Source organism: Pseudorca crassidens, chromosome 7 (assembly GCF_039906515.1).
Source record: "Pseudorca crassidens isolate mPseCra1 chromosome 7, mPseCra1.hap1, whole genome shotgun sequence".
NCBI classification, from domain to species: Eukaryota; Metazoa; Chordata; class Mammalia; order Artiodactyla; family Delphinidae; genus Pseudorca; species Pseudorca crassidens.
In genome coordinates this window covers 39,147,948-39,171,685 of record NC_090302.1, presented here as the reverse complement: position 1 = coordinate 39,171,685, position 23,738 = coordinate 39,147,948, and positions in this window count along the sequence as shown.

The window sequence follows — 23,738 nt, the reverse complement described above, 5'->3', positions numbered from 1 at the left end:
ACAGGATGGATGTGGACCCAACCCTACTTTGGCAAGAGGTTATACTGGCCTGGATAGCCCTCAATAAAGGCGTACAGAAGGACTAAATGGTCACTGGGGGATTTCAAAGGTAGGGAAAGTTAGTGATTCTGCCACAAAATTCTATTCTGGATTGAAAAAAACAGCTCTATTTTTATCCACTAAACCTAGGAGAAATTCTTGCAGAATAGCAAAACTAATGGTAGCCAAAGCTAATGGAGTGTTCTAAGAAGTATTTTATTCTTTCCCAGTGAAGCTCCATGTGTATGATGACATTTTCAGAAGGAGCTAAAAGCTATCTTCCCCAAATTAAAAGCACAGTTAGAAAATCTGCTCCAAATACAATGGTCTGCTGGCTTTGAAATATTGCTCCAGAGACAAGCCCCATGGCGCTGGAGAAGACCTGCATCAGCAGAAGGCAGGAGGGGGCGCGAAGACGGTATTTATTATGTCTCGCAACGAACTACTCCATAGGTCACTGCTGATTTCTGTTTACACTGTGCTGACCCTTCACACTCCAGAGCAGTTTGTTCAGCTGTGATCTACAACCGAGAGTACACGCAGTCTGTCATCTGCTGGGCTCCACTCAAGCCGACCGGTGTACCCAAGAAAACAGGCAGTGTTACATACAGAGAAATGCCCACCAACCTGCAGTTCCTGCAGAAAACAGAAAAATTGTCTGTTTTCTCACTTTGCACTTTTGCATTAATAAAAATTACATGTCTTGGGATCCTGGTGTAAAGCACGATCCTAACAAACTGGATTTTAACAAAGCGATTCTTTCCACTTTACATTATGGAAACTGGAAAATGAGCCTGTAGAAACGATCCTATCTGTAGGTCATTATTTCACCCATTTCAGTTAGGAGGTTCAAATACTGACGTGCAGTAGTGCAGTGCTTTTTGGAATGCATTTGTGCCAACTTTTTTGCAAAGGATTATCTGAGGTCACCATGCTGTGGTCGGAGAGAAACCATGGGCAGTTCTGTTATCCTATGAGGTTGATGTTTATGGTCTGACTTATGAGGGTCTGTTTCTTGAACTTGGAGCTCCCTGATCGTTTTATCTACCCATTCAAGAGCAGAAGACTCCTCCTGTCTTCCTGGGTGTGAGAGTTTAACTACATTGCCATGGAAAAAATGTTTTGTGATTTTTCTGAGGCTAAAAACAGTCTCATACCTGTGTAATATAAGCAATAATAATACAGTGTTTGTTTCCCAGACAAATTCTAATGCCAGGGACTAGACTACTTCAGTCATTCACTCCTGATCTGCTCAGATGGGCTCTTTAAAGGGGAATTCCCATATACAGATTACCCTTTATGATGGGCTCCCCTAGAAAACCTTCTATATCTGCCCCCTCCTGTATCAATCTGGCACCTTGTACTTCCCCCTACCACAGCACTCAACACTGTACAGTCACCCACACAACTGGTTATTTGAGGACAGGATCCATCTATGAATCCTGGTGCACCCACAGAGCACCAGTGCCTAGCCCAGTGCCTGACACACAGCAGGCAGTCAATAAATGTGGGAGTGAACAGTGACTCTGTTACTTCTTCCCTAAAACTCAACAGGATCTTGGGCTCTGGGGTCCTGGATTCCTTTAAAAAAAAAAATGAGGTTGGGGGAAGGGAGAGGGAGAGGAGGGGGGGAGAGAGAGAGAGAAAGAGAGAGGAGGAGGAGGGGAGGGGGAGGAGGAAAGAATGAGAAAAGAGGAAAGAAAAGAAAAGAAAAGGTAAAAAGGAAGGAACAGAAGAAGAAAGGAAAGAAAGAAATGAAGGGAAACCCCTAGCTCTGTGTCTAACACAAGGAAGGATGGGCTAATAAAAGAAGTAATGCTGATGAATGTAAAGTGATCAGGTAGGCACTATTTTTTGAAGATGAAACACAACAGAATTTAGAATTCTATTTCCAGCAACATGGCAGACTAATCCCTCCAGGCATAACTAAAATGCTGAATAAAATATTTAAAATGTCATTTGAATGCATGGTGTGGCTGGCAGGGAAATACAGGGATGGATTGGAGGCCAGAGATGAAGAATGTGAATCTCAGAAGTAAGCAAGCAGTAGAGAAAGCACTCATCTTAGGACTATCTAAAAATCCTCAAGAGGCCCAGAGCTCACTTTTTACTCGGCTGCACCCAGTACAACTTGGGGCTGTAGCAAGGGAGCGGGTCAGATTAAAAAGCGTTGGCATAGAGCTGCCCTCCTAACCCCAAATATATATACTTTCAGAGGGTAGGGGAAAGCATTTCATACACTTTACAGAGGAGATGTTGGGCATATATGCCTCATTGGGCTTGAGAATTTCTAATCACAAGTCCCATTTATGTGGGTGTAATGTAAGAATTCCCTCTGTCTGTGTGACTCCCAGGAAAATACATATGGAAAAAATACTTCTTTAAGTAGTCCAGCCATCATATACACAGGCTATGAATGAAAGAGAAAAAAAGGAGGAAGACAAGCCACCTCCATTTCCCAGAAGTTGTACACACCAATTCTGGCCATAACTTACTCATGTGACGATACCTAGCTGTGTATGCTGTCTTTATTCTGGGTTCCAAGGTTCTATTGATGGAGAGAAATGAAAGAATAAATATTGGGGGTAGGGAGCGCTGCCTCTATCTTCAAATATTGAGATGACTCTCAAGAGAGAATTAAGGTAATATTTGATCCTTGGACATCTTTCTGGTTAGTAATAGACAGGATTTTTTGAGTCTCATTGCAGAATAAATTGGTTTTGTTTGTCTTCAAATTTTCATTAAAAAAAGATAACTAGGTAAAAAATATATTTGAAATTGGAAATCAATTTCTTAAATAATAAGAAAAAGGGATGAAGAATCCAAGAGCAAGAAATCATATAAACTGCAATTACAGTTCTTTTTCTCAGGGAGCTTGAAGTTCCTAGTATAGACAGAACTGCTCAGAACTGATGTGACCTTATTGTTTCTTACCTGTTTCCTTTCATTTTGCTCCTCAACACAAATTTCCTCAAAAGAGTATAGAAGCAAAGTCCTCCTGCAAGAGCTAGAAAAACAGGGAAATAGCTAAATGGTTTCCTTTTGGTGGACTGCCTTGCTTAAGGCTTTTTGTTTGTTTGTTTGTTTCAGGTTTCAACTAAAACATAGGAATAATTTGTCATCTTTAAAAGGTTTAAAAAGAGGCACTTTCTATAATAAGATAGCATCTTTAAAAAAATAAAAAACAGATCCACAGCTAATGTAACTAAATGTTCTTTGCAGACGGGAATTGTAAGTTTCCCTTTATAGGATTAGCTTTACATAAAAATTAAATAAATAAAAATCACAGCACCAAATCTGAAAATCCACAGTGGAGGCATGTGAAAGGTGCCTCCATGGCACACAGGTGCCACATGTGAAAGGCATGTGAAAGGTCCCAGAAATAAGGGAGATATTTTATTTTCTGTATGGTGCTGCCAGCTAATGTACCAAATATAAAATAAAATTTATTATTGGTCAAGTATCAAAATGGCAGCGACTGGTAAGAATGGTTATTCTGGCTAAGTTAAAGGGAGAACTAAACTATGTATTGGTTTGGGGATGCAAAGAGGACACTCTTACACACTCTTGCACTCTCATACACCTATATATACAGTTGTGAGTCACAGCAACCACTATATTAGTACAAAAGTTTTCCAGATGGTTCAGCCCTATTACCTGCATTTTCAATATCTCTACTTAGTCCCTGCACATGGGTAGCAATAAATCTACTATAATCTAGTGCCCCAAGAGGAGAGGAAAACAAACCTAAAGCCTCTGTGAAAAAGCGGTTACTTTCTGAAGAGCAGTTACAGTACAGATATTTTGTCCTCTTGCATTTCAAATGACTCTCGATTTATTTGGTAAGTGTATTCCTTGTAGCAGGAATCCTCTGCCCTCCAGTCATCTTCCTTTCCCCTCTATTTTTGAGACGCCCTGGGTCTATGATAGTAAGGCACCAAAATGTAATCCAATGGGCTTAACTCTCTGAAAAACTGGGATCATGAAAACAAAGATATTCAGCTAAGTCACAATTTGAGATGGGTGTATTTTGTAGGATTGTTTTTGGTTCAATGCAATGTAGATCCACTTAAAAAAGTTTAACCAAATATTGTATATTTCTCTTGCAATAAGTCTAGGAGTAGGTCATCCTTTTCTATCTTTTCATTCTGCCATCTTTAGCATTTTGCTTTCATCCTCCCTGCCTCAATATGGCCTCCAGGCATCACATCCACATTCCAGACAAGAAAAAACAAGTGACAAAGAGGAAAAGGAAATATCTACATCAGGAACGCAAAACTTTCCCAGATATCCCTAATAGAATTCAGCTTGTGTCTTGTTAGCCAGAATTAAAAGAAAAGCTGCAAGGAAGGTTATATGATAGACTGTTTTTACTAGACATGTTGCCACCGCAAACAAATCAGGGTTCTAATAGGAAGGATAAGAAAGAATGGTATAAATATTTAATGCCAAAATTCTAGAATTTCAATCCACAGAGAAAGTAATTAGCGTCTCAAAGGAAAGTATAATATCATATTCACTTTTTGCTCTCCAAGTGCTGACACGTAGTCCGTGGTCATCCAGCAGCTATTTCTTGAGCTCTTTTTGTATGCCAGGTGCTATTTTAGGTGCTTGGGATACACCCAGATAAAAATTCTTGCCCCATTATATCTTACATTCTAGCAGGCAGAGCCAGATAATAAACTATAGTCACAATAAATAAAGACTGCAGTTTGTTCAAAGGTGATAAATTCTACAGGAAAAAAAAGTATAGCTGAGTAAAGAGAATTAGGAGAGGAAGGTGGAATGGACAGGTTGTAACAAAAATAACACAAGAATTAAGTATTAGTTTTTCCTTTCATTCCTCAGACCTTTCTAATTTCTGGAACATATAGTATGTTTTATCTTGGAAAAACAGTTCATTATTTTTTTCAACTCCCATTCCTGAAAGTGCTGAATCCAACTGCTGTTATTTACACAAGAAATATCAATGATTGTGTCACGTAGTGTAGTGGGCTAGACATTGCCTCACACAGAGAACTGTTTGCAATTTACTCAAAGGGTCTAATTCGATAAGGAAGAAGGAAAATTCTGAGGAAAAAAGAGCAATCAACGAGGAGAAAACGCTCTTCTGACCTGGTGCCTTCTGAGTGTCAGAGCAGCGCCTTTCTGGGGAATGTGGCTCTTCAACAGACAGTGCAATTGGATTAACTCTCCTCTGCTTAAAATTATAAAAATAAGAACCACCACACACACACACACACACACACACACACACACACACACACACACAGTTACATTTCAATGTAGGAAAAAAAAATCCAAAATCAACATCTCCCAAGGGATTGGGGTTTGATTGATTTTATTTAAAGTCTGGGTGGGTTTCTGACCACTAAACATTTGCTTAATTATCCCAGCAATGAAGAGTGATGCTCTCATTAGCAGGGGTTAGAAGCCCATCTGTGCTCTCTGTTGGTGTTTTGTACAGGATTGTAAACCTGTAAATTGCATGTACAGTTGGGGAGTTAGAAAATTATAATTGCAGCTCTGATATTCATTATCCCATGAACCCGGGTAGAGCAATTTTTTTTCCCTGGGCCTTGGCCTATTTGTGCATAAATTGTAGTTAACGGTACTCTACTGCAATACATAATTTCAACACTATTTTATGCTAAGCCAAAAAGTCTTGCCTTGTGTACTGCTTATTGGCAAAAAGCGATGCTCTCCCAGATCCTGAAGCTGAGGTTATTACAGAGCTCAAAACAATTGCTGCACAATTAGAAAGCAAGAGGAATCTTATTGCTTTTGACTTTGCAAACACAGAAATCACAAAGATGCCACATCCCCTGTCCCTGAAGAAAACCAAAAGTGAATGCGTCTCCAGAAGGATGTGAAACACTATGAGGTGAATTTCACAAATGTCTGGGGAAATGACTGACCCAAAGTCCTTTGATAGTTCCTCTCAGGAGAGGCAAATTCAGATTTTCTGAGGCTTGGAGCTTTTAAAAACATTTTTGTAAAAAAAAAAAAAACATTTTTGTCAGGGAGAGAGAGGTGCTCTTCAGTAAAAGGAATACTTAGTATTTCTTCAGAATTTTAAAAAGTCACAATACATTATTAATTTTTAATAGGAAATATCATAAAAGTCACAAAACGTGTAAAAAACTGACATTTTACCTACAAGCCACACCTCCATAATACTTTTTCCCACATTTTTCATCTGCACCCTTGACCATCTCTTCGTACAACAACGATTTTGAAAAGTATTTTCCGAGGCAGATTTACCATGAAATGGATAAAGCCTCAGCTTCAGGCCCCTCACTCCCACGGGTCCCTTGCAAGGCCCTATACCAACTTCGTATTTTTCTCAATTCCGTTCACGAAAGAAAAAAGATTATGGTGTCTTTATAACTGTGCATGTTGCATTATCGCGTTATATTCCTGAGAGGAAAGAACTTCCATTTACTAGGCTTTGATGAGAACCAAATTTTCTACTAAGAGCTGATGGTGAGACACATTTTCCTTACCAGTTTCTGACTCTATATGCTTCAACTTCAGTTTTTCCTCCACTACTCATATCCTTAGTGCTGAGCTATGAAACATGTTCATGGTGCGAGATAACTCCTTCCCCACACCTTCACAGCACGACACTGGGTCAAGTAGCCAATGGTCAGTAGGAGCCAATGGTTCCTGGAAGCCATTCCCACAGCAGAACAGCTAGGCTAATCCTCTTTCTAAAGAAACATCCACTACGTACTTCTGGAAGTGACTGTGAAACAAATAAACATATCTCACTAAACTTGAACTACATGTATCCCCAACTCAACTTCCTCTTAGCTGGATCCCAGCACACATGGCCTTTCCAGTGCCATCCTATGCAAGAGAAAGAAGAGTGGAAGGAACGTTTGAATGGAAAGGGACCCTGATCTTAAACAATATGTTTAAAACGTTTTATTTTGCATAGTTTATACCTATGACCTTGCAAGTAAGTGGCCCTGAAGTTTAATAATCATTCATTTAATGGTAAATCTTCACTGATTCTCCCGAGTTCTAGTGGCTCCACACATGGTCCTGTTGCGCGCGTGATGGCTCAGAGGAAATAGATGGCTGTACAGGTGTACAACATTCTGAGCTTCAGAAACAGCAGTATGGCATCTCCAACGCTTTTGAATCTGGAGATGTGAATTCTGGTCTGGATTTCAGCTGACACAAATTATTCACTTAGTTGTGGTTCATTCATCTAGCTATCATGACACCGAAAAAATACTTATTGAAGTCTCTCGTCATTAAGAGACTCTGCTAAGATGTGTCGCTGATTGAAAAATACGTCCCTGCCCTTACAGGACCCAGGGTCTAGTGGAGAAGACAAAAAAAATACATAACGCAGACTACATTGGAAGAACAAAGGAGTTATCAACAGAAGTCCAAATTGGAGTCCAAATGGTCAAACTGTGGGCTTATTCAACTGAATATTTTTATAACCTCTGATCCTCGGTTTTACCATCTATAAAATACAGGTGGTAATATTCATCTCACAAGACTAATATAAGGATTAAGGGAGATAAAATTATACAAAATTGCTTAAATATAAGGCTTTCTTTAAATATCACTCCCCGGAAGCAAAAACAATCTTATTCTTTTATATATCTGCTTCTGTTCTAATGCTCCATAAACCTCTGTTCAAAGTAGAATAACAAATAACAGGGTGAATAAATAAAAATAGAAGAGATGTGAGGGCTTCCCAGAGAACATCTGATGTTACCCAAGCCTTGAAGGGCATTTCAAACACAGAGAAAAGATACCAAGAATGTATCGGACAGGAGTCTTTTCAATAACACATGGCGGAAACCCACCTCTAATGGCTTCAGCAAAAAAGGGGGAAAAGTTGGCTCACGAAACTGAGAAATCCAGGGGCAAACTTGGCTCCCCGTTGGCAGAACCCTGGTATCCAAACAATATTCCCAGAACCAGTCTCTCTCCACTGCTTGGCCTGCTTTTCTTCATGTTGGCTTTATTCCCAGGCAGCCTCTTCCCACACCATGGCAAACAGTCACCTTCAGCTTCAGGTTTACATGGGCCCAAATCTGCGGTCTCTGTGGAAGGATTCTCAGATCTGGAATATGCAGATGAGATCACCCATGAAGATGACTGAAGGGTTGGCATACATACCGGGAGGCATTTCGCCCACCCTGAATCTCAGGAACTGAGAATGGGGAATGGGTGGATCCCTAAAAAATCCAGCAGCTACGTAGAAGGAGGGAAGAGACTGCTGGGGAATTCTCCTCAAAGCACATTTCAGGTAGAGAAGAAAATAAGAGCAAAAGCTCCAATGTCTACTTGAGTACATACTGCCCTGGTGTCTGGGAGGATACAAAGGTGAGGGAAATGTGATTCTGGCCTCAAGTAAGGGAGGTAAGGCACGTCGGAAGAAGCAACCATAATCCAAGATAGGAAATCAGTAAAGCCCTAAAAAGGTCGGTAGATGCCATTATTCGTCAGAGAAGGCAGAGATCTCTTTCAGCTCAAATTGGAGACTTTTTAGAAAAGACATGGCACCCGAACTGGATTTTGAAGGAGTCTGTAGGAAAGATGGTGTTCACAAATCATCTGAAAATGGAAATATCACAAAATCAGCTCTAGCATTGGCTTTTGGAGCTGTGGAGTTATTTAGCATTCTGGGACATCAGAACTTCCAGTCATTTTTCAAATCATCATCATGGTCAAACACCAGAGTGGAAAAAAGGCTGATAAGAAAGGTTACAGAGTGGTTTCTGTTGTGGAAAAGAGTTATACTCTCTGGGCTAAAATCTCCACTTTAAATTGTAAGTAATTATATATCCTTGCACTTGTTCCTTTATTCATCAATTTGACTGAGGTAAAATTCCTTTGACTGAGGTAAAATTCACGTAACATAAAATCAACCATTTTCAAGTGTACCATTCAGCATCACCTAGTACATTCACAAAGTTGTTCAATCATCACCTCTATCTAGTTCCAAAACAGTCTCATGTCCCCCAAATGAAAACCCCTACCCCTTACGCAGCAACACCCCCTTACCTCATCCTCCATATCACCAAGTCCCCGGCAACCACTAATCTGCTTTCTGTCTCTACGGATCTACCCGTTCTGGATATTTCATACAAATGCAATCATATAATATGTAACTTTTTGTGCCTTTTTTTTTTCCATTTAACATACTACTTTCAAAGTTAACTGGACCTCATTTGATATCCCCTCCCATATCCTATAATGTGGGGCTACATATATATGAACTCTACACCTAAGTTCCACTGCCTAGCAGCTGTCCTGTGATGGGCCGTCTACCACCTAATATCCACTCACCCTGGTAGTCAGTATGCCCCCAGGGGTCATGTCTTAAGAACTTTTTTAGGCCCTTCTGTAGTCACAGGCCAGTATTCACCTGACACAGAATGTTTGATAAGTTAGCTGGTTGCATGTTGGGTGCTTGCAGACTCCAAAATATATTCTTTGGCCAAACAGAACGCCTTCTCCAAGGACGATCAGTCAAGGGAGCCCAAGAAGTAGGCAGGAAGCAGAGCAGCAGCTCAGATCCAGATCCTTACCCTTTATTACAGAATTTAAATCTCAAAGGGTTCTTAAAGAACATCCTTTTTTTTCAGATCATGAAACTGAGGCCCAAGAAGCTTAAAAAAAATCACCCAAGATCACACAGGTAGAGCATCAGAGCCCACTTAGAAGCTCAGAAATTCTCAGTCTAAATTCAGTGCGCTCTGATACAACATAGTGTCCGATACTTTATACTTTTCTCTCTAGAAGCAAGAACCAAATGTAAGAAGGCAGCAGATCTATAAAAAAAAAAACCTCTCAATCCTGCAAGGAGCTGAGAGGAGTCTCATTTTTTTCATCTGTGCAAATCCAACAGGGAGTAACACTGCAGTTCACAAGGGAAGAAAAGCTGGGGTATCAAAACTGAGAGTAATTTTGATCTTAAATTAAAAGCATATTAATTGATGAGCAATGCTTTCTATCATGTATAAATCTGGAGCTACCATTGATGTTCTTTTTCCCTGTGTGGGGTTTCTCTTTGTCAATATGGCTTATATCTTACTGTTTTATAGCAATGACTATCTGTGTTCCACCATCTCATTTCATTCAAATTTGCTCCCAAGGGCACTGAACATGAATGACCCAGTAATGAGGGAGAGGGTGGGATTTAGGGGACAATGTTTAGGATTCAGAAGCAGTGAGGGCGTCTGACTCATTCTGAGCAGCTAAACTGCTGTTCTCCCTCTCCAAAAATATCGCTTGTAAATGGGAGCTCAGATCCTTCTAGGTAGAAATGCAAGCCTGTAAATATCATGTCAGGATCTTGATTTTTTTTTTGTAACATAAAGTTAATGATGCTTAAAATATGCACAATATGTACCCCTGAGGAGCACTGAATTATCTTCATGTCTGAACTTCTGGGGATGGTCTATAAAGAAAATAATTCAGAAGTGAGTGGAAATAGACAGAATTGTAAAACGCAATTAGGAAGGGGGGCCGGGAAGCCCCAGATGTACGCGCAGCAGAACCAAAGGGAAACAAACCAGTGCCCTGATGTGCTCATCTTTGTTTTCTAATCTCATCTTTGAAAGATTCACTTCCTGGATTTTTGCCTGAGAGATTCGTGAGCGCTTCCTTGAGACAATTTACCTCTTTTTAACTCGGGGAAGAGGTGCTTTTTCAAAAACAAGCCAACTGGACCATTTTCTCCTACAGCACTCAAACCCTCTGCACCTAAAACAAACAAATAAACCAAAAAATAAAATAAAAAAAAACTTCTAACTAGTATTTAGGCTTTCAAAAGCAGGTTGGCTGCAAGCCTCCCTAGGATAATCATTTGCACCTTCCTTCACCCACGCATAATACACACTTTATTCAGCAGATAGCAAAGTCTTTCCCGGTGAGTCAAAGGTCACTTTTTGCTGTATTAATAGCTGCTCTGCGAGGGTCAGTGTTGTGCTATCCTACATTTTTTCCAGGGCCTGGAGATGCAATTTCCTACAATCTGCAGGCAATTTCCCACCAATTTTCTTGGGGAGCTAATAGGCTGTGACAGAAGATGGAGCTAGCAAACAGCAGGCGGCTTCAGAAAAGACAAATTGCATCTCTGCCACCTAACTGGGCAATCTAGATCGACAGAGTTTATAGCTTTGTAGTGTTATTGGGCCCCATGCTAACAGCAAATCATTCACACTGCTCGCTGAATTTCATATTCCCTTCCTTCTGAATTTGTTATTGCCGCACATCACTTTGTAGCACTTTCCCTGGAAACTGCAGTAAAAAAGGCAATCACATATATATTAGTGACTTAAATGTCTCCTAAATTGCCTACCAGAAATTATTAGCATTCAATAATTTCTGTTTACGGAGTTAGGGCTACACTGGCCATTTTTAAGTGATGGGATAGGAAGGCTGGAAAGAAAAGCCAAAAAGGAATGGGTAACAGGTTGAAACGCTTTGGTGGGCACAGAGAGACTCTTTCTTCTTTTGAACAGGCCCGTGTGCTTGTGCACAGTCAAACGTATTTCAACAAATAATATAAGCATTTGTTAAACGTGCCCACAGCACTGATTTATGCTTTGCCTAGATTGTTTTTTAAAAAGTTAACAGTTTAAGATTAACAGTGGAAATGCTTTCACAGAATTAAACAGAAACACCCATATTTTAATTTAAATATTTTTTATTACATAAGTCATACAGGTTCAACCTAAAAGAGCTAGAAAAGATAAGGAAATAAAAGATCTGATTAAAGAAACACCTAGTCATTATATCAACTCAAGCATTTTTGTTTTCACTAACTGAATTTACAAAAGTCCTACTCTGTGCCAGGTGGGGCACAAAAATGAATTAGGCGGGCTCCTGCTACTGGGGGTTTCACGGTCTAGAGGAGGACACAGGCACACAAACAGATAAATGGGAAGACACTGTGCCCCAGCTGTCCGAATGCCACTTTTGAAGAAAGCAGGAACAGACTGCCTGCAAAAGTAAACTGAAGTGAGAAGCAGACCAACTCAGCTGGAGTTAAGTAGTGCAGGTGAATAGTGCAGGTTCTGTTTGAGAGGATCAATGTGGAAAGAGTAACTGCATCTAGAGTCCATCACTTGAAAAGGACACAGGGAATCCCCTGGCGGTCCAGTGGTTAGGACTCTGCACTCTCACCGCCAAGGGCCGGGGTTCAATTCCAGGTTGGGAAACTAAAATCCCCAAAATCGCACAGCATGGCCCCCCCAAAAAAGGGACACAAACTTTAATGTTTTGGACAACATGGTCTACGCTGTAATGATTAAACTGATAGCAGCGTAATATTAGGGTAATTACACCCTCACCCCAGCATAAAAAGGCTGCAGCCAGCCTTGGGGTTACAGGGGCCCACAGAGCAAAGGGTGCCGAGCAGAGTATGTGCCAGAGACAAAAGCAGAATTCCTAGCTCATCTTAAGAATCTCACTCCTAAACGACAGCTATTGCCAAGAACTTAGACAAGCCAGGAATGGTAAAAAAAAGACTCCAGGAAGGCAAATTGCTAATCACGTCCTAAAGATTAGGAAGCACCTGTTCTTTACAGATTAGTAAAAACTGAAGCAGAAACACCTCCCGTTTCTCCGGGCTAGATTAGATGGCTACTGGAAGGATTGTGTAGTCTCTGCTATATTTGCCGATGCCTCCAGAGGAAGTAGTGTTATGATGCTTTCTTTTTCAGCTCATTATCACATCAGGTCTGCATAAAGGTAAGCAAAAAGGATCAGGGGAAAAGGAATACGTTTTTGGTGTGGAACTTTACTTTTTTTTTTCCTTCAATCCTGGGATTTTCGGGGTTGATTTAAGCAGAACACGGTTCGTGGTTTTTGAGGACAGGCAGGGGAGGTTCACCCAATAGAAACTGAAAGGGTTAGAAGAAGATTTCTGCTCTAAATGATCTCTTCCACTTGCCGGTTGTGAGATCTGAAACTTCATCCTCCATATTTGTTCCTATCCCAAAGGCTTGTTTAGATGACTGTGAGCCTTAAAGACAGAGTGTGTTTTTAATCTCATGGATCCAGAGTGAGGCCCTTAATAATCCTCCATATACAATGATGTGTGAGCTGAATAGAATGAAGGATCCCTTAAATAAAATGCAAATAACCTCTTGTATAAACCAGTCATTATCCATGTGTTCCCACCTGAGAAGGTTCCAATTGAATAGGCCTGGGCAAAGGCCCCAGCACCTTCATATTAGATTCTCCTGCAGAGCTAGTTTTGAAAGCCCCTGGGATAGTCATGGGGTGAAAAGAGTGGAATGGACACTAAATGCACATCCGCAGCAAATCTCTAAGGGCAGCAATGACACCCTGTGGAGAAGGCAAGACAAAGGGCCTTCCATTCAAAGCCACACTTTACATCTTACGAGCAATAGGAACTGAACCACGTGACCTAGTCAGAACTTTCTATTTCCTTATCTGTGGTAGTGCAAGTGGTTACCAGGGTCACAGAAGGTAATGCTCGTGACACTCACCCCATTATGGCCAGCACTGGCAGAGCACCTTGCAGAGGGGAGGCTTAGAAGAAACGGCAGCTCTTTCTCCTCCTAGTCTGGAAATGGGTTTTCTATTCCCTGCTGCCCAAGCCATCCCTGGCACATGAAGTTCAAAGCTTCTCCCAGGTCTCAATTTTCCACATGGATTCAGCCCAAGCACTGAGTACAGTGTTTTCTCTCCATCCTCCCTCTTCCCTGTCTCTGTCATTGCATTTCTCTTGGGCATAAATTCCAAATGGATAAGCCATTATGGAATATTATTGCTCCATGCGTGGATGCCCTCAGTTCCTTCTTGTTTCTAGACATAAGGGCTTTTCATCAGATTCTGTACAATTTCTTGCATGCTACATTCACTTCTCTGTTTCCCTAAGTATCAGAAAAGTGAACCCTAAAGTTAATACCGCTAGAACCATAACATACAAAACGGCACCCTGTGGCTTCAAAGAGTCAAAGGGCTTCACTGAGCATTTCACTTGCCGCTTTAAGAATTAGGTAAGGAAGAGACTATAGCTCATTAAATTTCTTAGATAATATAAGGACTTGTCCAAGATCACACAGCATTTCATATATTCCTCAAAGTTAAAAGAAAAATTTATGGAAACATTATCATGACTTTCAGGGACTTAGATACAAAGTGGTCGGACCCTATGACTTTTCTGGGAACACCCAAGAATTAGAAATGAACTAGGAAAGGTCACTGGTGAGACAAAAAATTCCATCTTTCATTTCTGTTTAACCTTTAATACTAAATGCACTTACTGAATCTAAGAATATTTAGAAAGAAATGATGTTGAATAAAATTCGTAAGGCTTGCAATTTTTCATAATATGAGTAAATGAGATAGGATTAAAAATATTTCCTACTTATATTAACGCTGTCCAGTGGGAAAGAAAATTAGTTTACACTTAGTAGAAAGATACATACAATTTTACTGTAATTCAGCCCTAAGGAATTTTTTAATTACCTCAGTAATGAAAAATGTAAAATTACTGAGTGTCTGTGCTGGGATCTTTCAACACCCATTCCTCAGCTTTGAACCACTTGCTATTTTAATATCCAATTTCATAAATATTATATTTCCAAAATGTTTGGCCCTTCAGAAAACAGGAGTGAATGCAAGATAACATCTAGCTATAGCTTGCACTCAACAAGAAGGGAATATCCACGGACTGTGCAGATCCAACTGAGTTTAAATGCCAGCCAGCCATTTCTTAATCAGGAGCAGTGACAAAAATCACAAATTCCATTGCTGCTCTGTCTTCAGAATCAGGTCCAACAAATCAAAAATAACAACCTTCACTAGTTTGTGTGGCCTGGCAAAGGATTAAGCCAAAAAAAATAACATATTTTCCCAATCAGCAAATGTTCCTATGAATGGATTGGCCAACAACCCCAAGTTCATTTCTTTGAATTATATTTTGCATGCAATTCCATTTTTCCAATGATCCATTAGTTAACCAGAAATACTGTACATATTTTAATGGATTAGGAGACCTTAAGGGAATTGATGCATCCCAAATGCAGGCCTCCGGGGACTCTGGTTTATTGCACTGAAGATAATTCTTTCCTGAAAAGGAGCGAGCTTCATTTGAAATTAAGATTTGGAGATCATCAATGGAATCAATTGAGCCAGGAAGTCTTTTGTAATGCATGGCACATGGGAGGCAAATGAGCGTTTGCAGGTTACACGGGAAGAGGAAGGCCTAGCCGGTGACAGAAACCTTTTCCCCTACCTGCATCACTTCAGAGCCTGTAAATGGTATGTTTTGTGAAGGAGACGTAAACATTTTTCTCTGTCAATGTGCTACACCAAGAAGTTCATTAGAGAGAGAGAGAGACAGAGAGAGAAGCGTTGGTCGTGCTCCAGAATGTCTTGACGCAGTTAACCACAAAATAAGTTACTAGTTTATTGTAAGGGCAGCCAGTTTTTAAGTAATGGAGTAATCCACTGTGGATTGCAGCAAGGAAGTGGGACAAAGGGTGTGAAATGAACAGATGGATTTGATTTTAAACAAATTAGACCCATGACAAGGGATGTAACAAGTCATCTTTCAGTTTTCCATGCTATGAGGTAACTTCCCTTGTGACCTTTCCAACCTACTAGCTCATTTTTCCCCTACCAGGAACTCAGGTCTTTCTGGGAGAGCAGCCTTGTGCTTTGCAATTGTAAACTACTGTCTCTTGCTTCTAGGAAACTAATGGAACGAGGCACCACAGGGGACCGCCACCAGAGAATGCTTGATTACTTAATCTCCAAACTATTTGTTCTCTCAATCTCAGACTCATTCCTGGACAGGCTGATAAGAATAAGAACAAGAACAAATGCTCAGGAGATGTCACACCTTTGTAACTCTGGATTCTGAGAACACCCAACAATCTCACAGTGGCATTACCCATCAGTATGGCTGCCACCAACCCCAGGCTGATTCATGACCTGGACCATCTTTGTCCTTTCCACCCTTTCTTTAATCCCACCCCTGCATCCCTGCTCCAACTTCATGCGTTCAGTGGCTGAAAGCTGCCAACGGTGGCCCCTCTGCTGTGAGGCACACCCCCTCCACTAAGTCTGAACTCCCTGGCAGTACCCGCTGCCTCAAAATGTCCTGCTGTCTCCTCACTGTGTCAGTAAAACTCCCATCTCCTCACTGCTAGTGTCAACTACAGCTTTGGAGGGAAGTAATGAGTGTATGTAAATTCATACTTACAGGTGAATGGCTGACCCCTTTGATCTAAATTATAAGTCTCCTAACTGACCCTTCCCTCTAGCCCACCTCCACAGAGCTGCGGTCTAAAGCAAAAACTTGACCAGGTTCTGTTGGTTCCCTGTGACCCACAGAAAATGTGGAAGCCCCCACCCTCACTCCATCTGCATCCCCATCCAACCCAAATACCCACCATTTTGGTCCAGGACAACCCTGCCCCACCCTCTTCCCATTACAGAATCATGCTGCAATATTTACCTTTCCTCTGAACTTCCTTAATTCAAATTAGAACACACTTCTTCAGTCACAACCATTTAGCAGAATCTGAGTTCAAAATCTGAGTTCAAGCATCACCTTCTCTGGAAACTTCCCTGACCTGCACCCACCCAGTAAAGGTCATGGCTCACTTCTTAGTGTCAAAATCTTACCTCTTACCACCTCAAACAGGTCAGAATGGCCATCATTAAAAAATCTACAAATAACAAATGCTGGAGAAGGTGTGGAGAAAGGGAACCCTCCTACATTGTTGGTGGGAATGTAAATTGGTGCAGCCACTATGGAAGGCAGTACGGAAGTTCCTCAAAAAACTAAAAATAGAGTTGCCATATGATCCAGCAATCCCACTCCTGGGCATATATCCAGACAAAACTATAATTCAAAAAGATACATGCTCCCCTATGTTCACAGTAGCACTATTTACAATAGCCAAAACATGGAAACGACCTAAATGTCCATCGACAAATGAAAGGAATACTACTCAGCCATAAAAAAGAATGAAATAATGCTATTTTCAGCAATATGGATTGACCTAGAGATTATCATACTAAGCAAAGTCAGAAAGACAAATACCACATTATATCACTTATATGTGGAACTTAAAATATGACACAAATGAACTTATTCACAAAACAGGAACAGACTTGTAGAGAACAGACTTGTGGTTGCCAAGGGGGAGCGAGGTGGGGGAGGGATGGATTGGAAGATTCGGATTAGCAGATGCAAACTATATATAAAATGGATAAACAACAAGGTCCTGCTGTATAGCACATGGAACTATATTCAATATCCTCTGATAAACCATAATGGAAAAGAATATGAAAAAGACTATATATAACTGAGTCACTCTGCTGTACAGCAGAAATTAACACACATTGTAAATCAACTATACTTCAATTTAAAAAATATATATATCTTACCTCTTTCATGACAGCAACTCCCAGCAACATTCACTTAACCTCTGCAAATTCAACGCTACGTAAATTGTTCCATTAATCAGCTGTAAAATGTGACTGGCATGACACATATATTAAGTACAGAAAAACAAAATAATCCAGTGGGTGAACAAACATCAAAAAATGAGCACGGTAGAGAGAAGCCAATCCAAGGAGGAAGCTTGTAGCTTGTTCCCATTCCCAGAATGAGGGACACAAGGCCTTGTGCTTTGGTCTCATCCCATTGTTAGATGCAAGAGGAAAGGCCCAATGGGGCTGAGGTAGGAGGAACCTAACAAGGTTCCAGAGGTGATGTCAGCCCCAATAGCCACGGGGTGAAGTGGTAAGGATGGCCTGTCTTCCTCCTCTTCTAATACGGCCTCCAAACCCCTCTTCCCTCCAGAGAAGTCTGTCTCTGTCGGCCTAGTTGTCGCCGTAGTGGTGATATAGAATCCAGAAAACGTGTAGCAGGAACAGGGTGAGAGAGGCGACAGGAAAGTAGACGCCATCCGCTTGCTGCTCGGCTCTCGGCGCCTTGTTTCCACGTGGCGCAAGGGACAGAAGGCCCGTGCAGGGCAGAAAGGGAGCTAAACGAGGAGCTGGCGGGTTACGGAGGGTGAGGAGGAGGAGAGAAACTGAAAAGGCACAAGGGTTGGGTCCAGGAGATTCTTCAAGATGAGCAGGTGAGACGCTTTGAGACCGTTCCGGGCAGAGAAAGATTGGGCAACAGAGGGAGGCGTCGCTAAATGTGGCTGCGGATCTCGCGAGAACATAAAGATTTACTTCATGCAAAATGGGGCTGTCCTGGGCTTCTCTGGTGGTGCAGTGGTTGGGAGTCCGCCTGCCGAGGCAGGGGACACGGGTTCGTGCTCCGGTCCGAGAGGATCCCGCGTGCCGCGGAGCGGCTGGGCCCGTGAGCCGTGGCCGCTGAGCCTGCGCGTCCGGGGCCTGCGCTCCGCGGTGGGAGAGGCCGCCGCGGTGAGAGACCCGCGTACCGCCACAAAAAAAAAAAAAAAAAAAAAAATGGTGCTTTCCGTGAGGTGAGGGTATTGACTGAGAAGGAGCAGAAAGGGGCCTTTTGGGGTTCTGGAAACGTTCCGTATCTTAATCTGGGGTGGGGAGGGGTATAGGCTTGCCAGGTAAAATATAGGAAACTCGGTTAAATATTTGGGACAATGAATATCAAAAAAGATTGTTTATCTGGGCTTCCCCGGTGGCGCAGTGGTTGGGAGTCCGCCTGCCGATGCAGGGGACACGAGTTCGTGCCCTGGTCCGGGAAGATCCCACATGCCGCGGAGCGGCTGGGCCCGAGAGCCATGGCCGCTGAGCCTGCGCTTCCAGAGCCTGTGCTCCACGAGAGAGGCCCGCGTACCGCAAAAAAAAAAAAAAAAAAGATTGTTTATCTGAAATTCAAATGTAACTGGGTGTCTTATAAACTGGGTGGATTTGCTAAATCTTGCCACCATAAGGTGGTAGTTACATGAGTACAGGCCAGTGCTTCTCAAGTGGGGGTGATTTTGCCCCAGCCGACAACTCTGGTGACATTTTTAGCTGTCATGACTTCGGTGGGCATGCTACTGGTACCTAGAAGGTAGAGGCCAGGGATGCAGCTGCTAAACATCCTACATGGCACAGGGCAGCCCCCTCAACACAGAATCATCCAGCCCAAATGTCAATAGTGTTCATCTTCGTAAAAAGTCAGCAAGCTGAGGTTTGCTGATATGTTCTTTTTACTGTACATATGTCACAATAAATAAATTTATGACAAAAAATTATTTACTCTGCAATATCAGAGACCTTAAAATGAGTGAAGGTTTGAATTAAACGGGATAGTGCATCTCAACAACATCAGGAAAAAACCCTCTATTTTTAACTACATTTTTTCATGGGAATGTGCTTCCCTAAATTTGAGTCCATGAGGAGATTGGGCAAGGTGGGGCTCCAGGGTTATTGAGTTGCATATTTCTGCAACATTTACCTAAGACTTCATGGCCATGGCTCCTGGGGCACCCCAGCAAACTCACAGGGACGCCATGAGATATTTTACCTTTTTAAGGGAAACACAGAGGCACTCAACAACTGCCAGACGTACAAAATACTAGCTTGAGCTCATTCCCAGTTTTTAGCATTAGATCAGAAAAATCACTATGGAACAGGAAATGAAGGGTGACAGTCTTCAATCTGCTTCCCAAATGTGAGAAGCTGTGAAGTTCCCAGTTGGTGCACACATCCCATTAGTAAGCATGGTCATCTCAAAATATTTTTTTCTTTTGATTTATGTTTATTTCTTTAAATAGCTACCAAGTTTATAAGACACAAATATTATTAAGTTGTTTGAACTTAACTACTTAATAAGTAGAACTGTTAGATATTTCTTTCGGCCTGTGGTGCTGTGAACAGAGAAAATTTGGGAAGCTCTGCCTAAGAGAACCGAATGGTTGTGTAAGTTCAGCAGTATTTATATATTATACATATCACACTATTTTAGTTTTTGAAAATAAGTGTGTCTCTTCTCCTTAAGGAGATCATCTTTGTCAACCTGAAGACAGAAATGTTTGCTAAATGACTATTGTATGAAGGGGAGGAAATGCCTTTTATTTATTTTTTAAACCACTTTTATTGAGATATGATTGACATACAAAGAGCCATACATATTTAACGTACACAACTTGATGAGTCTGGAAACCAACGAGACCAAAGGGGGAAAAGAAGAAAAAAAAAAAAAAAGCAGCTTTTTAGAGAGAGCTTGTTACTCCCAGAATGTAGCTAACATGTGATTTCAATCAATGGGTTAAAATGTGAAAACCCACAAAAAAGAGAAGAAAAAAGGAAAATTTGGGATCAGAAGATTTGAGAAGCAGGGTTTTCTTTCCTCATCTTGACATAACACAGACACAGCAGCCTCCTCTATTCATGGGAGCAGCTTGGCCTTAGTGTGAGAACAAAAGGCACAAGAAAAAATTCTGGACATTAGGGCAGCTGATGTCATGACATCTATCTCATAATCACCAGTGGAAAACAGCCCATTCCTCCATGGGTTAGCACAGAATTTTTCAGTTGTGTTCAAAGCATTGCCACAGACACACTCATTTTGTCACCAGCTTCTCACTTAGCAAACAGCAGCAACACCACTGGGCTTCCAAGCCTGGCTAGGTTCAAATTCCCTGGCTTTCCAGAAGGCATCCAGGCCTCTCCGCTTTTGCACAGGGCAGTATCCCCATGACCCCTTGCAGTTTTCCACGGTTGTCTCATACCCAGTCACTCTCAGGCAAGCACAATTAGTTGCACTGCCTAGTGCCAAGGGAGAAGTGCCAAGCTAGTGAGGAAATGAATCAAAATGAATTGAAATTATCTGCAGAGAACTGACGAGGAAGGCTCCTGCTGCGGCAAAAATCAATGAGTGAAAAAAATGGTCTGCCTGAGAAAATCAATGAAACCAAAATGGGCTGACCATAGAGAAGAATTCTCTCATATACACAGGCCATGCCTGACCTCAGATGTGCTCAGCAAATACAGCCCTTGCCCAGCTTGTTGAAGGGAACATGACCTTTCCTCTGCAGCGGTGCTTCTTAAACTTCAATGTGCACATGAGTTACCTGGGAGCCTGTTAACATGCAGATTCTGATTCAGTAGGTATGAGATGGGGCCTGAGAATCTATATCTCTAACAAGCTTCCAGGAGATACTGATGCTGCTGGTGTGTGGACCAGACTTAAGTAGCAGACATCTAGAGGAATGTGGCTTCTCAAAGTGTGTGGTCCCTCTACCGCAGCATCAGCATCATCTGGGAACTTGTTAGAAATGCAAATTCTTGGACCCCACCCCAGACTGACTGAATCAGAGGCTGTGGGGCTAGAAATCTGAGTTGGTTTTTTTTGTTGGTTTTTTTTTTTGTGGTACGCGGGCCCCTCACTGTTGTGGCCTCTCCCGTTGCGGAGCACAGGCTCTGGATGCACAGGCTCAGCGGCCATGGCTCACGGGCCCAGCCGCTCCGCGGCATGTGGGATCCTCCTGGACCGGGGCATGAACCCGCGTCCCCTGCATCGGCAGGCAGACTCTCAACCACTGCGCCACCAGGGAAGCCCTAGAAATCTGAGTTTTAACAAGCTCTCCAGGTGGTTCTGATGCACTCTCACATTTGAGAACCACAAGTATTCTAGATCTAGGCCATGTTTTCATGTAGGTCCCTGAGCATCTCTACCATGAAAACTTCTCATGGTAAGCAAACCTAAGATCCATTGCCTTCCTCTGAAATCATCATCCTTAAATCTCTATTTTATGTTGTTAACTTTTCACACGCTCTTATTTGTCTCCTAAACTATATCAAGAGCTATTGTCTACCAAACTACATCAAGAGCTATGAGAGCAGGGTCATAACTTGCAGAGCTCTGCATCTCCAGCTGCTTTAGCACTGTTTGCTATATAGCATGTGATCAATAAGCACTTGTTGATAGGCTGCTGATGTTAGGTGGATTCACAGTGAAGTCAAATACGGCTGAGAAGCAGGAATTTAGTTGCTAGGTTGAGCATCCTCTTCAAGTAACTAAAATATAGGTATCTGCATTCATTATCTAATGCTGCATAACAAACCACCCCAAAACTTAGTGGCTGAAACAACAATACTCATTTGTTATCTCTCATTGTTTCTCTGGATCAGGAATTTGGGGCTGGCTTGGCCGAGCAGTTCTGGCTTGGCTTATGGGTCTCTGATGAGGTTGTAGTCAGATATTGGCAGGCTGAAGTCAACCAAAGGCTGGACTGGGCCTTAAAGATCTGCTTCTAAGATGACTCGCTCATGTTGCTGGCAAATTGGTGCTGGTTGTTAGAAGAGGCCTCAGTGCTTCTCCACTGGGCTGCTTGAGTGACCTCACAATGTGGCAGCTACTTTCCCCCAAAGGAAGCCACCCAGAAGGCCAAGGCAGGAAGTCCCATACTGTCACTTTCTTAGTATTCTTTTGGTCACACAGGTTAGCCCTGGCAACACAAGGGCCTGAATACCAGAGGCAAGGATAACTGGAGGCCATCTTGGAGGCTGGTAATCACACGTGTATCTTCAGTTTGGCATAGGCATTGAGTTTGCTCTCAAGGAGTTCACAATCTTGGGGAGGGAGAAAAATAGTAAACAAGTTCACAAACAAAGGACTTAAGACAGAAATACACGCGTGGAAAAAAAGAAAGCAACAACAGAAGTAGACGAGGTGGGGGGTAACTTTAGATAATGAGGTCAGGGACTCTCTGAGGTAGTGAAATTTGAGCTAAATGATGAGAAGGAACTTCCACGTGGCAACCAGGCAGGGGGAATGGTTTGTGCAAAGGCACTGGACAAACTTGAACAAGCTTGGCATGTTTCAGAAAGAGAAAGAAGCCAAGTGTGGCTAGATGGTAGAGAAACAGGGAGTGCCAGTGAGGAGAAGCCAGCATCCAGAGAGGCAGGAGGCAACCTGTTTTTTGTCTCCAAAGCCGAGAAAAGAGAGTTTCTACAGCAATCAACTGTTTTAAAAAGCTGCTGAGAGGTTGAACAAGAAAAACATAAAGAACTGGCCAATGGATTTGGCAAGGAGAGCCCTGGAGACCTTGTCAAAAGCAGTTTCCGTGGCATGGCTGGGATTAAAAGCCTGATGAGTCTGTTGAACTGAGGCTGGAGGTGAAGAAACAGTGGCAACTGGCATGGAATTATTCTGAAAAGAACTGATGTGATAAGAAGACAAATGGGGCAGCACCCCTGAGGGCGTGGAGTTAAGGAAACTTTTTTGTTTTGATTTTGGTCTTCCGGTTTTGGCTTTTGGTTTTAAAATGGGAGATAGGCCAGCCTACATGAAGTATGCTGAAGGGAGTGAGGTGAGATACATAAGTCTCTGGAACATAGCAGTCACTCAGTGTATGCAGTTCTCATCCTTACCCTTGTGACTGAATTTTCTTTAGACCCAACTAAATCGAGACAGCTAATTTGGAAACTTGGGACTTTTTTTTTTCCTGATTTCATTGAGAATTGTAGTTCTTTTGGTAGCTCTTCTCATTTAACCCATGAGTAGCTTTCCTTTTTTTTATTGAAACGTAGTTGATTTACAATTTTGTGTTAGATTCAGGTGTACAGCAAAGTAATTCATATATATATATATAAAATTTTTCAGATTCTTTTCCATTATAGGTTATTACAAGATATTGAATATAGTTCCCTGTGCTATACAGTAAATCCTTGTTGTTTATTTTATATATAGTGCTGTGTATCTGTTAATCCCATACCATGAGTAGCTCTTTAGACTTTAGTGT